Source organism: Argiope bruennichi, chromosome X1 (assembly GCF_947563725.1).
Source record: "Argiope bruennichi chromosome X1, qqArgBrue1.1, whole genome shotgun sequence".
Taxonomy (NCBI): Eukaryota; Metazoa; Arthropoda; class Arachnida; order Araneae; family Araneidae; genus Argiope; species Argiope bruennichi.
This window is the reverse complement of record NC_079162.1, coordinates 100,984,078-101,003,298: the sequence shown is the minus strand read 5'-3', so window position 1 is coordinate 101,003,298 and position 19,221 is coordinate 100,984,078. Positions and strand designations below refer to the sequence as shown.

Sequence of the window (19,221 nt, the reverse complement as noted above, 5' to 3'; positions counted from 1 at the left end):
TTAATTAGATTCTGGATGGAGATAACAATTCAGGTATAAAAAGAAGACGCTTTTCATATTTCACAACGACATAAATTTTATATTTAATATTTCTTTAGAAATGAAATAGGTCCTTTGAGTATTTCAAAGAATTTCATTTACAGACTAATTAATTCAATCTCTTTCTTTGAAGCTTTTAAAATCAGTTTTCCAAAATTCTATCAGAATATTTGTTATTCAATGAAAATATATTTATAAATTCTATTACCTTTTATTTAATAATTACTTGAAAAGAACTTTAATAGCGTTTTTAGTTTTAAAGCCTTTTTGAAGGAAAAATTTGAAAGCCTTAACTAAATAGATGTTTTCGTATTTATTTTTCGAAACAGCTGCTTATTAATGATAAAAAATATATAAAAAATTCCCATTTCAAGTCAGTTCCAAATGAATTTTACAGTTTTACATGTTTGCATATTTTGATTATTGTTTGCATTAGGCATATTTTGAAGAAAATGTAAAATATTCTTCTAGAAAAATTATAAAACATTATTCAATAAATATTTCAAACACAGAAATGTTTTAGAAACTCAAGATGCTAGAAAGAAATATAAATAAGATTCGTTTAATAATTGCCCACTTTAAAATCTTCATCAACAGGTAAACAGTTTTAACTAGACATATTAGCTTGTCATCGAAGAATATCAAAAATTAAGATATTCTTTTATGCTTATTATGAATAATTGAATAGAATTAAGATTTTGTATGCCTTTATTCATTTATTGTTGTTAAAAAAATCATTATTGTTTGAACTGTGTATATTTTCAACGATTTATAAATTTCTTTTAAAATCTTTAGGAAGAAAAATTACCAATTGCTACAAATAATAAAATACAAAAAATTCTGAGAAAAGCGAAAACATAGTCAGCTAAAATGATGAGAAAAAGTTAAAAAATTACATTTTATGAAAATGAAAACTGCTAAGTCTGTAAAAAAATCATAGATGAGAAAAAGTTAAAAAATTACATTTTATGAAAATGAAAACTGCTAAGTCTGTAAAAAAAATCATAGATGAAATAAATTTAAATAATTCTAAAAAATATCATGATAATAATGCTATGTAATTTAATAGAAATAAAATTAGAAATTTCTTTCTAGAAGAATTTACAATATTATTTTAATCTACATATTTTTATTACACTTTAATTATACTGGATTCGAAGCTTACGTTGATTTTCCAGTTTCGAGGTGATAAATTTTCACACGTTATTTTATATTCTCTTCCCCCTGCAATTAATAATATTAAAGTTTCAATTACATTTTTTAATCAAAAAAGATTTAATTGAAGTATAAATAATAATTCTAAATGAAAGGAAATTTCATAAAGATTAATTTTTTTTAACTCCGGAGTAATGCCATTAGTCAGTCTTAAACAATCTAGGGAAAGGTAGTAATTAATTCTCAACGAAGGCTTATTAGCCGAAACTATTAATTATTTATCTTTCATTTTAATTTGAATTCCAAATTAAAGACAAAAAGCATATTTCGATAAAACGAAGAAAAGAAAAAAAAACTAAAATCCCTGCTTTAAGACGAGTTATTACTGAAAATAATTCAACAATTAAGATAAATGGTTTCAAGTGAGATTAACGAAATTACTTAGTTCTTATGACATACTCAATTAAAGTGAAATCTACACTGAGCAGATTGTCTAAATATTAATTAAAAGTCTTGAAGAAAATTGCATTTACAAACAAGAAATAATGGAGACTTAATTATTAAATCTTAGTCTAGTTATTCTAAGTAGCAACACTTAACTTGAATTCATTTATTATCAATAAGAGTTTATAGGATTAATTTTTATTACAGCATTTTAATTTCAAAGTATATATACTTTCAATTCAAATATTTAATATTCTGTAGAGTATCGTGTATAAATAGATTCATTTCATTTTCTTATTTGTAATTATTTTATTCGTCAACTTTATGTATTTACAGTAACGTTTGTGCTTGATAAATAATTTTTATGAATTTGTTTTTGATATAAAGATTAGAATCTTTACCAATTACATTTTCAGATATAAGTATGTATAATCCGCCGCCGCTATCTGTAAAGCTGGGTGGACTTAAAAATATACCTGCCCTTTTACTCTGCTTCATTATTGTATGCTAAATCCCAACTTCTGTTTAGAAAATGTGTGTGTGTGTGTGTGTGTGTGTGTGTGTGTGTGTGTGTGTGTGTGTGTGTGTGTGTGTGTGTGTGTGTGTGTGTGTGTGTGTGTGTGTGTGTGTGTGTGTGTGTGTGTGTGTGTGTGTGCTTAAACTAATTGATTTAACGGCGTTTGATTCTACTTATTATACATTATATTCTGTGTTCATGAACCAAACTGCTGGTTATTGCTAATATTTTCATTTAGCATTTTTTTCTCTCTCATATTCGAATTATAAAGAAATTATTTCAAGCGACAAAAAATTCGAAGTTTTGACGAATCTCCGCGTTTCATGCATCCCAGAGTTTTAAAAACACATTTTTGGTATTGTGTCTATCTGGGAACAAGATAACTGAAAACTACTAAGTGATAAACGGAGAAATTTGGTATATACACTTAAAACCAAACTTGCAGATTTCTATCAAAATTTGAACGAAATCCATTCTCAGGAAATCCGACTCGCTGGGAGGCTGGCTGGCTATTTGATTATAAGTAAACTTGGTAATTACAAAACGCAAAGAACAAAATAGATCAAATTTGGTGCACAGGTTTATCTAAAATATAGATTCTTATCAATATTTTTGAATCAAATCTATCAAAGGGTTGGCCGTCTATCAATCTGCGCTTTCGCTTGCATATAAACGCAATAAATAATAAAAAGAAGGGACTTAAACCTGTGAAATTCAGTATATTGTCTTGTGACTGCATTTGAAGTTCTGTGTTAAATGTTAGGTTAATTCGGTGGTCAAAAAGGCGTTCAAAATACAGATTCGAACGGTAGATTCAGTAAAATCGTTAGATTCACATCAAATATCTATTTCTTAACTATTGTTCTTTAGTGTCATGCAGGCATAAGCGGTTTATCTACTATGCATTTATACCGTGGGACAGGAATTAAACTTAATTGGAGAGTATGCGAGAAAGTTTCGGAGAGACTACACCTGCTGGTTTTATTCTGTATTCGGCATTTCATTTGTCTCTGTTAGTGAATCGCTATTATTTTCAATTCGATTTTAGTGATTAGTTTTGATTTGAATATTCGTGAATATTATGGATAGAAAAGTTCTCTTTTGAAGGAAACAAAAAGTCTAATATTATTATAGATTTACATCGGAAGTGCGTTACAGATTTACAAAAACCTTTAAACAAAATAAACAAAAATTTATATAAAACAATCTTTTAGCTTTTTTTCCTACTTTTTTTTTTTTTTTTACTTTTTACACACTATGCCAATGAAAATTATATTTTCTATTACAACTTACTTTGTTAATCTGTGACGATCAGATATAAGATAATATATAGTTATATATAATTAATAGGATAACAGTCAGCACATCTTCTAGTATAAAACATAATCGCCTGTTAAAAACTTATGTCGACAAATTCAAACTAAACAATAGCAATATTTAACAGCTATGATCAAGTATTTCATCATTAATAATTTCCGAAAAAATCTAATAAACATTTGAAAACGTCCTACATTATTTCCCGAATTGACTATTAACAAGTATGCCTCTATAAAGCAATAATAAAATGAAAGCAAAGGTGCAAATGACGAGATTTAGGCCCTTATTTATAGAGAAAACTTATTTGTATAAATACAGAAAAGAAAAAGTACTATGCAGCAGATGCTTATCGATATGAAGTAATGAGAATCCAACCATCATATATTTGGAAAAATTAGGAGCCGGAAGATTACGGCATGGATTTCTAACAGTATTTATCTTCTGTATATGGTATTTATTCCGAATAAGTTGTATTTCATTTTCTTGATATCAAGAGAATTCATTTTACCTTCTACTAAAAACATAATAAAAATTTCTATTTATTAAATCTATCGAAACTTTTGAAATAAACCTATGAATGCCCATATATACTAAGAATTGTGTGTTTTAATTTATCTTGCTTCTTATGGGCATTCATCATTTCGACAACAATTAAGGCCAAAACACTTCAATTTCTAATAAATGAAAAATAAATTGAAACCGACAGAAAATAATAAAGATGAAGGCAAGGGGGAAAAGGGAAATTAATTTTAAAGAATTTTGCAATTTGTTTTATTGTATGCTTTTCTTGAAATGGTGATGTTAATTTAAAATTAATTAGAAAATAAGAGTGGAAAAAGCAGAACGGAATTGCACATTTAAGGTAAAAAGGAGTGCTGCTGCTCTATGTTAATATAATTTATTTCAATCTCAATCAAAATGCTATACCCTGAATATTTACAAAGTTTAGAAAGCTCAAACAAATACAAAGCAATTCTATGTTCTATAATCATGCAGAAATTCTATGTTCATACAACAATTCTATGTTCATACAACAATTCTATGTTCATACAACAATTCTATAATCATACAACAATTCTATAATCATACAACAATTCTATAATCATACAACAATTCTATAATCATACAACAATTCTATAATCATACAACAATTCTATAATCATAGAATTCATGTTATTCACGAGTCTTAATTTCATTACTACGATGATAGTGTCATTTATATTTTAATAAAAGTAAAACTAATTAATCTTGATAGATAATGTTTTACCGATTTACGGAAATATTTAATTAGATAATCATATTTCTGACAGTGGCAATATATTGCTAATATTAATATATCAACTTTTAAGAAATTTGTATACATCTACTCTATTTTTTATTCCTCATCCTACAAAGTATTATTAATGTATCGCACCTTATGAAGGAAGTCTTTCTTCATAAGAGTTTTCTGTTATAAAAAAATCAAAAACATAAAATGTGAATATGACTATAAATTTCCTGAAATCTACATTTACCTATTGCCTTTCATGTGCCAAATATATTTTGGTTGATACGATTTATGATAATCCATAAATAATCATGACCTGGAAAACATTGACCTTCGATTCGTTTTGGCAAATTCTTTTTTAACTAACAAATCGCTTTTATCTAACTCTCTTATTATTTTAAGTAATCTATGAAAGTGAAAATATATATAGGATTTTTTTTTTTATTTCTCAGGCTTTTAAACAGTTTTTATTAGGTTTAAAACAATTATTTTTCAATAGAAAAAGTATAAAAAAGACAAAAGCTCATTGCTTTGTTTTTATTTTAAAAATGCTAACATAATAGTGAATTTTACTTTAATTGTATGTAGTTTCATCTATTCCTCCATGCTTTTTCTGCATTGTGTTACAGAGTATCAAATAAATTTTATTTAACACAAAGTGAAATTTAAGAATCCTAGTTATATGCATATTTTGAACTTTCGTTGTTGGTAGATGAGTTGAAAAAACTAACTATTTACTTTATTTTACAGTCATACTTCAGTTTTTTTCATAACCATTGAAGCTTCAATAATTACTATTTATTAAATTTTTATTTTTCTTCTGTTTAGAAATAGACTTTTTAGAGAAATTAATGTCTGTCATGAAAAATCAATTTAAGCAATATTATAGGGAAAGATTTTTAAATAATATTTTATGAAACCAATACATCGATTTCTCATAATTATGTATGTTAATGTTATGAGATAATTTCATAACAACGTTATGTTATGAAATATAATCTATATGATTATTTGATGGCTAGCGTTATGTTATGAGATATAATCTATATGGTTATTTGAATGCTGCTGTAACTGCAGAGTCACTGACATCTCAGTGTAGAATAAATTTTATTGGGAAACTCATTCCAAGGAATATGAAATGCAAATTCCGAATCTGAATAATAACAAAATTTGTATTACAGATCAATTCACAAATATAAACTACTATCAAAATGAACGGACTCTATAATTTCCTAAGAATTATTTCGGAACTATCTTTTAAAAACAAAAATAAATTGAATGGATTGAATTTGCAAGGAACACACAGGATGGAGAGCATGTTTTAAAAAAATTATGCACTAATGGGCTTGTTTAAAACTCGCGTGACATAGGATTAAATAAGAAATTTATTATAAAGTAAACTATAGAAAATGTTGAATCAGATTGCTTTAGGAAAAGGTGCATATTGTACAAAATACAACACACACACACAATTCAGAAAAGCGAAAACTATTATCAAAAAGAAATTGATTGATATGTCAGTAAAGGAACGTATCCACCATGTGTTTCAAGGTAACTTTTTTCCCGTCATATCGCCTCTAAATGTTATAGTCACGAAAGAGTTTTTGGAGGCAACTTTCCCTACTCTTCCTTCACTTCAGTTCAGTTCAGTTTAAGGGTAACGTCTTGATTGTGGGACGATACCGAGAAGCAATAAGACATTCATGTATTATTCGTATAATAATGTAATTATAATACGAATTAAAATTATTTCGTATAATTCATGTAATATAGGTGAATGCATTGCCCATATGTCACGATAACTATCCTGATGGTTCATATAATCCTTTTAGCGTTGATGCTGAGACAGAGCACGGTATCATCCATGAACAGGTGGTAATTTTTTGTGATATAAATGATATCTCTGTAGAATTACTTTATACCCACAGTTCTCTTTAGAACACTTGATGTACCATTTCAACATCAAGCGAGATTTTGATATTAAAATGATATATCAAATACTCACAAACTGTACGTGCAGACTGCCTATGAATATTTATGTACGTAGCTACTATATTCATGCCTCATGCAATAAAATATATTCATCTCTATCTGAATTTGCATTTTGGTGCTTTCAGGTATACCCAGACAAGATTCTGCATTTGAATTTCAGCTTTACTTTTTACACCGAAACATGTATCATTAAATTTTGTTCTTGAAGATAGTTAAATTTTCTTCAAAAGCAATGGTGAAAAGTTTTCAGTTGCCTTTCTTATAAGAGAAGAAAACTAACTTTTAAATAAGAGAAAAAAATAACTTTTGCTTTTAAACAAAAATAAAATCTTACAAATAATTGTTTTTTCTCAAATTATTGATTACGACCTCTAATTATTTGTCTTGAAGTATTTTCTGATTTTAAATGGCATATCTAAAATTGAAAATAAAACTAAAGTCATAATTGCTTTAAAAAAATTATTAGTAGTACTTTCGAATGCTGCAATCTGCACTTATATTTACTTTCTCTTTCATTTCAGGCTTCTTTCTCTGTCTACTCTTATCAGAGGAAAGAAGCCCTAAAGATCGGCTTTTCAGAACACATTGAGATACCAACCAATGTGGAAAGCATCTACTCTGCCCTCCGAGCGTCCGGAAATCAAATTACTAGAGCAAAAGTGGTAAGAGCATTGAGGCATCTAGAGCATTGGAGCGAAGCTGCCGAAATAGAACTCGCCCACGAGAAGGTGCCACTGATTTCATTTGGAAAAAATTTGAGTTGAAGTATTTACGTCATTTCTCTAATGCTGGAAAATCAACCATGTCAATTAGGAATGTGAAAGTGCCTGGGGTCGTCCTGGAAAACAAGTTAAATGGAATGGACCACATATGTCACTTGGAAAAGAAAAGACTCTACATATCCCCCAACAAATTAACAATAGATAAAACTCTCAAAGCGCTTACAGAATTAGCTTAAGGATTCCTTTACAAAAGAATTGTGTACTAATAAGATCAGTCTGATGAATTGCAACAATTCACCAATTTAAGAAATCTTCAGTCGTCTGAAATCAGACCCCTTTGGCAATTCAGGAGACATTCAGAAATACATTAATTGTGGCTCTGCATTAGAAGTAATGTACTATGCATCTATCCACTGACATGAAAGTTGCTTGGTATCAAACAAACAGCAACAAAGATATCATCCTTTTTGACGCGGTCAAATAAAGTTTTAATATGAATAAATATGACAAGTTAAATTCCAGAAAAGTGCAGTTGGACAAATATTATGTGGAAGCCTAAACAGCAATTTTTAACCATGGATCAAAACTCAATGGTCGTGTAGAAGTAGCTTTTTGCAGCCAAGATCAATAATTAATGGGATGTTTTCATTATATACAAAAGAAAAGTCAAAACTTAGGCAGAGCTAACAATTACTCAAATTTTCTTATGAAAGAGAAAAACCAGAAAGCCAATCCAAAAACAACCTCACATTGTGGAATCAAAATAATTTATGGACTACCCAGTTTCATTACACGTGTGAAAGGCAACAAGACATCCAACAGAGCAGCTAAGTGACATCGAAAAAAGTAGATATTGATACATAATCGAGAATTCTCGAGAGATCGATTAAAAACATCGAGACACGACCTCTCGAGGAGAAGGGAAAAATTAAATTGATAAGAGAGAAAAGGGACAGCTTCACGTTAGACGAGTTACCAGTAGTGGGAAGATCTGGCGGACAGATAGATCGTATCATAAGGAGCTTCCAGCTATGATCTTTACTCTCAATAATTGTGAAGATTTAATCTTGAAATTACAACTATCGAGATGGTGAAGCCACCGAGAATGGCACATTTTATTATATCCACAGCTGTTCACTTCTGAACCATCAGAGAAGGCTAATCAAGCCAATAATCAATCGCCAGTTCATCAATAGTATAACAAAAAATAGGGTAAACAACATAAATTTGTTTGAAAGTGTGAGAAAAAAAAATCTTTTCTAAATGTATCGGTTGATTAATATCTTTTTCTTGAACAATCTAAAGGAATCTAGCTGCCCTAAGCAAAGTATATGAAAATGACTTTTTGATCTAAATCAAAAGTTTTGGAAATACGATGCAGCATAAAATGCATTATTCTCTTTCCAACTCTTTGAGCGTATATTTAACAATATTGTCATCATCTTCTATTCTTAATGATGCATTTCAATAACTTTGGGGACTTGTCTGTTGGCAGATATTTTACATAGATTCTGAATAAATTGTTCGATCTCAAACTCGATATTTAGTTAAAGGTTAAGACGTGCAATTTAATAATTTCGGTAAATTGTTTATCGAATTTGTTTTTAATATAATTCTTTTCTTTCTTTACTTAACAGTGCTTTCGGATGAAAAAAATGCCTCATTTAGTATTTAGTTATTACAGGTTAAAGTGTGCATTCTAGATAATATTGATATCCAAGAATATTATACCTAGGAAATAGCCTCTACTCCTTTACATTTTGCGTTCACTGCATACATATCATTGTCTTTATAAGTATTTCTATGTTATTTAATTTACTAATCATTCCAAGATTCTGACTGTGATCATATTTAAGTAACCGATTTGTTTTAAAGGATTTTGGATGTCATCGACTTTAAATAGTGACTTCATTTGAAAGAAAATTTTATTTTCTATATGAAAATAATAAGCCAGTTGAGTTATTTATTTGAATTATGGTTAAATTTATACATTTCGTCATGAATCGAAAATATAAAAAGCAAAACTTCCATTTTTACAATAATCATCAAAATTTCCCATGTTTCAATTTTGGGGTTATGGAATCATGGATTCAAAACCAGATTTCACCAAAAGATCGACTATTTCTGGGACTTTTAATCCGTTGGAATCAAGCATATCTTTGTTATAGGATGTAAATGAGTGCTTCCTCAAGTATAATCAACTTACAATCAGTTTGAAAAGAATTATGTGCATTATGAATGAATCGCGAACCTTTAGACCAGGGCGTAGTCTTAAAAATAAATTAGTACTAAAATGCAGATTCAAAATAAAATGTAAAAATCGTGAATGTAATAAAGGTTTGAAAGTTAATCAAAAGGCAATTTGTCATCAGTAACAACAAAAGTATGGATAAGCAATGATCAAATTAAAAGAAATGAATCTGTGTACAGCTTATTGTACAATTGTATTTATTAAACAGAATATTGCTTCTTTGTTTTTATTTAACAGCTCATCTTGCTAATGCATAGAAATTTAATCTTGGTAATTGAGTTCACACTTTATTAAATACATTTACTTATCAAAATATATTTTATAAGTATTTTTTTAGATTCGCATCTATAAAATATGCATGAAAATATTAAGAAAATACAAACCATAAAGTTAAAAGCAAAATTTATGAAACTAACTTATAAAAAAAGCATTTTGTGAGTCAAAAATTTTAAAAGTTTCATTGTATTTAGAACGCGCCGTTGCTGTTAAATCTAAAACAAATAAAATTAACCAAATTAGAATTAAAATTAACCTTAGGTTTAAATTGCATAAATGGAATAAAAAATGAAAGAAATGATGAATCCGGTCTCAAGACTTTATCAAGGGTCACCCCTCAAACCAAAGATTTTTATTGCGAGGGATTTAACTTTCGCACTAGTATTGACAGATCGAGATCCGAAAATCCCAAGAAATTGAGGTTTTTTGAAGACAAGAATTAGTATATACAAAACAGTGGCATTAAAATCAAAATACTACTTCAGTAAACAAATTATTCCAAAACATGAAATCCAAATCTAAACATATAAGCTGAATACAACCATAGCAAAATACTATAAGACAAGAGATAAGCCTTAAACCATAAAACTAATAAATATGAAGCTTGAAAATCAAGGATAAATGTAAAGAAAACATACCAGTTGAATGTAAATGTCCTCGAAAAGGATCTGTAATAAATTATAAGGAGAAAAACTAAACTTAGCTCCTGAAGACAGGTGTAACTATCAAATTTGAACTTTCCCGCGCTTGATGCTGGAAACGCCTACAATGTCATTTCAAAGCACATCGTCGTCATATGACTTAAATTGAACGATTTCAACGCCATCTATTAAGTTTAAATAAAATCTTAAGAGGGTAAACTAGAAAGCATATCTTCAACTGTTAGAATATACATAGGCCTTTCTCTATTAAAATTAATATGTTGCAATAGTTTTTAGGAAAATGATTAAAAGGTTAGTTTTTAATGAGATTGTTTATTGCCTCAATATAAGAAATACAACTCAATACAACCATTTTTTAAATCCAATTAAATTGTGAGAAAATCAGATTTTCAAAAATTTTAGAGTTTAAATTAGAATGGTAATTATTTAACTTAATTATTTTGAATTCAAACTCAATCTTTTTATTGTAAATATCTATCAAAGTTTTACCATTTTAAGTTTCCATTTTTAAATCCAAATAAGTAGCTTTCCATTGATTTTGGTTAGTTTCAGTTAAATTTAATTATTTTGGATAACAATTAATTATAATATTAGAATTATCTATGTTGAACAAAAGTAAATCATCAATATATAAAACGATTTATTAAAATTTGTTTCATTATTTTTTTCTCATAGAGATGTAGAAAAATATTAGCTATTGCACGTGAAAAAAGCTGTTCCCATATAAAAAATAATATCGTTAGAAAGATAATTTTATGAAAAATTAAATTTACATAATTTAATTCACATATTTTAAATTTATATAATTGGAAAAGTTTAAAATAATTCAGAACTTACTTCTCTTTTGGATAAGGAACCGAAAATCCTGGTTTGTTGAGATAAAAAGAAAGTTTTTTTTTAATCAAGTATTTATCAAATAAAACTGCGCACAGGTCTATAAAATAATTTTCACTGCGCATGGTCCGTCGCGCCCTCTTTACCAATAGGCAGTGCGGATAGCTTTGTGCTTGGGGTATTTAGGAACAAAAAATTGCACAAAAATTTTATTCAAAAAATTATGAAAATATCAACTATGCGGTAACAATAAATGTAAAACTTGCCCTTTAGCTGGAAAAAAACAGATTAAAAAATGGAAAATAAAATTTGGATGTGATTTGTAAAAGTAAAATTCTTATTTATTTGATACAATGAAAGAAATATGAATTGAATTATGTAGGACAAACCAGTACTGAACTAAGCTAAAGAATAAATAGTGATATATCTGCTATTAAAAACTTAAAACGTTTATGACCTTTAACGTTTTTAAAGACTTTTTGGATAAAGAAAGCTATAGTAAAAAAACTTAAGATAAGTAAAGGAAGAGGCAGTTATTATGATATTATATTTTAGGAACTTCAAAAATATTGCAATCTTGAACATAATAGTGATAACTCTCTTAAAATTAAAAAAACAACATATTTTTGGCCTTAGGAAAGATAAAATTAATTAGTTTATTAATAATAAATTTGTAAATTTAAAATTTGAATTTTTTTCACTAGGTTTATAATTTTAGATCTAATAAAATTTAAACACAATTTATGAAAAAAAAACGTATTATTTAAAAATAAAAATATCTTTAATAAAGTGTTTTGTGCTGTCAGATTTTAAGATATTAGTTTTTGAAACCCGGAAATTGTGCACAACAGCGAAGAATGTTTTTCCTCTAAAGGATAATGCAGCTGTTTCAATAGTTTTTAGATCTTCAACAACTTTAAGGAAACGAATTTGTAATTATAATTAATATAGTAAAAAATTAGATAAGATAAGGCAGATTGTAAAGTAACAAAGAAAATTATAAAGATTTTATTAATGTTGACAAAGGGCATATGATAACAGGAAATTTAAAGATTGTTGAATCAAGCACGTTAATAGAACTAATGGAAGCTCTATAAAGCACAGCTTTTGTCACCTTATAGAAACGGCATCCTATATTACATCTAAAGTTTTAATATACATCGAAATATCTATCAAGATAGTTAGAGAAACATATTGTTGCATTCCTTGCAGTGAGAAACTAATAGTTACTTTCTTTGCAGAAAGAAACTTATAATACCTCCATTTTCTCACCAAAAGGAATTCATAGAGGCGCGTTTCTCCACTTAAATAATTCTCGGTGAAAACCTGAATACCTAATATAATTGCTATTATCTCATTTCTAATGCTGAGTGAGTCTGCATTATCCATTAGAGATCAAAGTAAATGGAAGTCAGCTGAACGTGTGTCTGAAAGTATTCAGCTCTCTGACTATGAGTACTAAGAGCTTCTGTAGGAAGCCGAGTCACCATGTTTAAACTACAGGATGATTATCAGGCTTGAACGGTTATTCTCTCAGCAGGATCGTGCGTAATTAACGATGGGAAAACTAATTACTTCGGCATCCGGCCGAAGAACAAAAGACCTTTCACTTACCTTCGTTGATTTTGTTCTTGATGTAAAACAGGGAGGGTGCATGAATGCCTCTGATCGTTTTAGTTGCGGGACAGTGTTGAATATATTGGATCACAAATCAAGTATCGAGATGAGTTGTGAAAAGTTATTTTAGGGAAATAGTTGTCGAGGAGATTCCATCAAAGAAAACTGCTGTGGAAGTTGATATCATTTTTTTCCACCTTTAAGTCTTCATTATATTTATGAAACCCTGAAGTAAAAATGAATGGAAACTCATTATAGCCGTCGAAAACGTTTATCTTTAAGTAATTAATCAGGAACCAGAAGTTATTTTAGTTTTTAAGATGAAAAGTCGAGTTTGAAAAAAAAAGACATGTAGTTAAATAAAAAGGCTGCTATGCGAAAATATAAATGGAACTATTTTCATAGTATTTTTCATTTAGACATAGGATCTTAGTTATAATCTTTAAAGATGACTCTCATATTTTATAATGTCAAATATGCGTTGAATTTTTTTCAAAACTTACTGAAATATTGGCTATTGAAACATTTTTGGGATCTTTGTAGTTTTTTTTCCAATTATATTATTTAATTGCAAGCGCAGAGGCCATCTTCAGTGCCTGTTGTGTCGGTTTGATATTCATATTACTCCTGATGCTTAAGCATGGCGGGGGGGCTCGTTTTCTAGTTTACCAAAGAATCGTTGCCCAAAATCATTTGGCATTTGAGACCAGCAGCGTGTGTTTTCTGGTGCATCTGGTGCATATCAAATCTGCAAAGTCTAAACGTCCTCTTGTTGGTATTTAGTGTGAGTTTGGTGTACAGACTGAAAATTCATGGGCAAAAATCATGGTATACTTTCTGAAATGGGGATTAATTTGAAAGAACGAAAGATACAAGAAACAAATGGCATTTTTTTTTCTATGCTTCATTCATTTTTATCCAGATAATTACCAAATGGGCTTTCTTGGTAGGAAATTATATTCTTTATATACCTTTATTATATATAATTGTTGTTGAACAGCTTATTTCATCTCTACTTTCTTTTCTTTCTAACATCCGACTAAATTATTTCGTTAGTTTCATAGTACTGAATAAAATTTTAAAAAATCGCCGATGTGAAAATTTTACGGCCATCATTTCTTTTTTTTTCCAGATTATTGATAAGTTGAAACTCAGAGATGAGATCTCAAAAAAGAGATGAAATGCAATTTAATGCTGGAATGAAATATTACTGATGAAACTCAACTATATACAGTTAGAATAATTTTATCGCGAAAATAAGGCAAATATGCTAAAAAATTACTATGCTGTCATGTATAAAGACCATGGAAAAATATAGTAACGGGCAAAAGTATAATAATCTTTTATATTGCTTATTATTTATAATAATCTCACATATCCGAATTTCCATGGTCAGTGTTAATTTCGACTCAAATCCTGAATGGATTTATATTAATTGCCATTAATAATGGATCACAGCTCTGCGGATTAGGATAAAAGCTTCCCGCTTTGATAAACTTGTGTTGCTAGATTAGCCTATTAGTTCTGAATAGATTCCCAATATTAACTGCCATGGTATCTGAAATGTTATTCTTGAGTCAGAGTTTGGCTCTTTGGATTATGTGGATAAATCCATTTTTCTGTTACTAGATCCACTTTTCCTTTCCCAAAAAAGTTTCAGTAGGAAAAATACAGGAAATAATAATCCTGCTCTATGTCTCTAAATTCTTTTTGCCAGAAACAAAACGAAGAAACATCACTGCAATAAACTAAACGTAATCCAATTTTATGTATAAATATTCAAAAATAAAAGAAGAAAACTCTCAATATGATTAATATAAATTTATAAACACATATACAAATTTTGGATGGATACACATACCATATATACACACTACGGATATTTTGCTAAAGTTGTTTTGAATTAAGAATAAGAAGCAATCACAAAAATTATAGATAAATTCAAGAATTAATAAAATGTTTCCAACCGAAAGATATTCTTAAAAATAATTATTTAATCATAAAATTTGCAATACCTCCACAATATTTTGGTGGATATATATTTTGAATCACAGTACTAATGACTTGTCAGCAAAACAAATAATTTTTCTATGAGGAAAAGAAATATCCTTCAATATTTCACAATAATAAATTTTTATGATAAGTAATTCTTTAGAAATAACATAAATATTCGTAAAATATTCAAATCTACAAATTTGCCGTTTGAAATATATTCAATAATTTTCTTTTAAACTTCTAAAATAAATATGTGAAATACTTATTTTGAATAATTTTCAATCAACCTAAAATATATTTAGAAACCCGTCTCATTTAGTTCCCCTTGGAAATTGCTTTTCAAAAACTCTCTAATAAAATATTTTCTCAATTCAAAGCATTCATATGGGAACATTTTTAAACTTCTATCAAGCGAAAGATTATATTTTAATTTTCATTATTAAATACCAAAACAAACGTTTATTGCAGGCTGCAAAATTCAATTTCTATTAACAAACTTTATATCAAGTGGATTTGAATTACACTTTATGATTTTGCGTTTTTCTACTATACATATGTTTCAGCTACATAAATATGTCTTTCTGACAAGGCTGTAAATATTGTTTATTAAATAGTTAGAAGCTGAAAATAAATGAAGTGTTTATCTATTCAAATACACAAATGTTAATAAGAATCCTTCTTTCTTAACTTTCAACAATGGTAAAAACTCTCGCGGTTAAATATTTTATGAAACACTGAAAATAGTCTGAAGTTCAAGTCAATAGTGTAATCTGTTATAAATCAGAAAAAAAAATATTTAAAAAATTGTCAAAAATCAGGAAAAAAAATTGCATAATTATTTAATTGATACCATTAAAAAGATGATTTTCTGAATTTTGAAACGGCGTAAAAATTTTTGTACAGTAATATTTCAAGGAATTTTTGCTGAAATTTTCAAAATTCAGCTTAATTTTTCTTTAATTAAGGTGTACATTCCTACTTTCCAAAGCATACATGCGCCTAGTTTAGAGCTCTGAATCAAACGGTCTTGTATGTAAAGCGTCAACACACGCACATTCATTGTTTAAATAAGTGAAAATTTAAGTGGAAAAGATATATTTCAATACAATTAAAAAAATCATTAAAAATGTTCATTTAAAATCAAAATAATACTCTTGCTGAAAATAATTCATCAAATGAAAGGAACATTTTCGATTTTTCAAGAATTCAAACAAAGATTGCACTCATGAAAGACATAATGAAATGAAAATCTTCATTGAACAAATCTCCAAATATTATAAATTTATTGTAAGAGATTGAAAAGACAAAAGTGCAGAAATTGAGTTTTAAATCTTTAAACATTTATCTCAAATTACTTTAGTGGTGAATTCTAATTCAAACTATGAGACTTTAGAGGATTCACGTTTTATTATTTAAACTTGTTTGCTTCTCCAAACAAATGATTTTAGTTTCAAATAAGCCATTTAATGTATCGCTTAATTATACGACATTTAATTTGCTCTTTTTGTGTAATTAAATATTATATTAAATCTTATTGGGAATCTTTAATGTTATGGATACAATTGAGTTCATTACATTGCATTCCAATTAATTGCTATATAATCAACTTAATTTGTACTCATTTAAACTGTAACAAACAATAATTATTTATGAGTGCAAGCGATCGATTCATATTTTGTCAATTTTTAATTCAAATTTTGAATTACTCTAAAGGTATTTGGGTTCAAAAATAACTTAGCTCAAAATGTTCTTGTGTGTTTCTTTGCTTATTATTACTATGATTTAAACTTAAACCAACTAGAAATAACAAAAGTAAGGATTTTAATGATAGCTGTTGTTGTATACGTTTAATGCATTTTCTGAGGTAAATTAAGGCAAATAATAAGTTAGCATAAAGCGGAACTTAATCGCATATTGACGGAAATAAGGAATACCATTTATTTATGTAAACGCCGTCAATTTTCTTCCCAAGAATAAATTTATACAAATTTAAAAAGCATTTAAAGACCACCTTTATTAAAGTTCTAAAGGTTGAAAATTTTAATTACAATAAACAATAAATTTTGATAAGAATTTAAGATTAAATTAGACTTTTAATACTCATTTTGTGTCACTGAACTGGTATTTAATAGTGAAAATTTAAAATTAACTACCATTTTAAAATATTAAATGTTTTTGATAGGAAATAATATATTAACAAACGCACGAAATTATTCACTCCATTTTACTTGCTGGGTTTCTCGGACTGTCATTTATTCATTTTTTTCAGTCATCATTAAAAATTGTCTGATTTGTAGTTATTATAAAATTGTAGTAAACCACTGTCCTAGGTGTCTTTCATCTACTGGTACAATGTTCTGGTGAAAGCGCCCACCTTCCGCAATGGAAATCTGGTTTCAAATTAGAAATTCAAATGACACTGCAAGAAATAAATGTTAGATGCATCGACTATCTCGTTTCTGTTTGCAGAGAACTTGGCATTCACTAATCTTATTGACCTTTGATTTCACATTTCAAAATAAATTATCTCACACTATAAGAAAAGATTCCTAGCTTCTTTCTCCTTTCATCTGAGTAACTGCCAAAATTTACATTCTCAAAGAGGTAACAATTCGGTTGGCAAATGAAAATTTCCTCTGTAAATTTAAACTAACTGTTTGCTGGGAATATGTTAAGTCCTTAAATGATGATTTATTCTTTTCTGTGATTTCAAATAATTTTCATAAAATCACAATTTAGCAACAAGTTTAGTAGAATGATTTTTTGCCAGCACTAATTATAGACTTTTTGCCTTTTTTTTCAAAACTATAATGCTTTCTCTGCAGGCCATTATTTTTTTAATGTAATGTAAGTTTTGACTCTCCAAGTCACATAAATAACAGCTATATTTCATATGTCCTAATTGAAGACCCGTAAGATGAATTATATTTTTGAACCACAAATATATCAACCGTATTTATTATATTAAAGTCGATTCATCAAAGTTTCATAAACTTAATTCATAAAGATAGCCTGAAATGAATGAATACTTTTTCCCATCGGTTCTATCTTGAGACTCTCTTGGGCGAGAATGTAAATAGCAGCAATTTCAAAGGGTCATATTCTATTCTAAAATCATCACTAAGCCACTGATATCAGACCAAAAAAAAATTAATTTGATTCCCAGCTGATGTATTGGCATTTATTTTTCCCATTTTATTGCTTGTTTTTGTATTTACAAATCGAAACGAAATCCCTTGGTTACTTTCTGGAGAAAATTCAGTTCTCTAAATCTTGACACAAATAGCTTGAAATATCTTTTAATATTATTAAGTTCTCATTAAAACTTGATTGTTGTATAGGAATATCGTCATCAAGTTTATCACTAGATGCAAAAGTCCTTTGAGCACCACATGAAATTGAAGCTTAGTTATTCTCTGGATTGATGCGAAATTCATTTGGATTTCAGGAATGAAGAAACCTTCACCAAGTGGAATTGGTTGACTAAAAGGTGATATATTCAAAAACGTTTATTACTCAAAGACATGATTACAAAATTAATATTAGTTATGATGAAGCTTTTAATTAAAAAATAATGAAAATTAATTATGGTGAAATTTAAAACCCATTCTCCTAAAATTTGTCAAATACTAAACTATACGAACAGAGTTCTTAATTTCAAATAAAATATGAATTATTTAGAATAATAAATATAACTATAGTAAATTCTTTAACTTTTTCTGTTTCATTCTGATTATTTTATTTTACTTATTATGTTTCTTAATCTAGCAGCTCACAAAATTTCACCATGCTAGCTCGGTCAACAAATGGAATTGATTCAAATCAATCGAATTCTCAACTTATTAAAATTATTTGCTACTAGCATATGCCAGAATTGTATAGTTTTGAATCTATAAAAAATATTTTTCTGAATGAAATACCTCTTCAGATGGACAACAATATAGTAGTCTCCTTTTCGTTTGGCATTGCTAGGAAATAAAATTATTTCACTATTTTAAATGCTAAATTCCTAAAAAATGCTCCTTTCCTCTATAAAAATATGTTGAATTAATTGTGAGTGATAAAGATTACACAATGAGCATCAGACATTATCTAATGAGAAATAAATAATCTTCGCAGTGTTTGGGGTTGGC

The 19,221-nt window shown here is 28.0% G+C and overlaps 1 protein-coding gene across 1 annotated transcript in view; it reads right to left on the bottom strand.

The window, feature by feature from the left end:
- LOC129959101 (delta and Notch-like epidermal growth factor-related receptor) overlaps positions 1-10,712 on the bottom strand; it is a 435,345-nt gene extending 424,633 nt beyond the window's left edge. The window contains exon 1 of the mRNA XM_056071913.1: positions 10,619-10,712. The gene's annotated coding sequence lies outside the window, so the exon portion shown is untranslated. The remainder of the gene's footprint in view (positions 1-10,618) is intronic.
- Between the last annotated feature and the right edge of the window lie 8,509 nt (positions 10,713-19,221).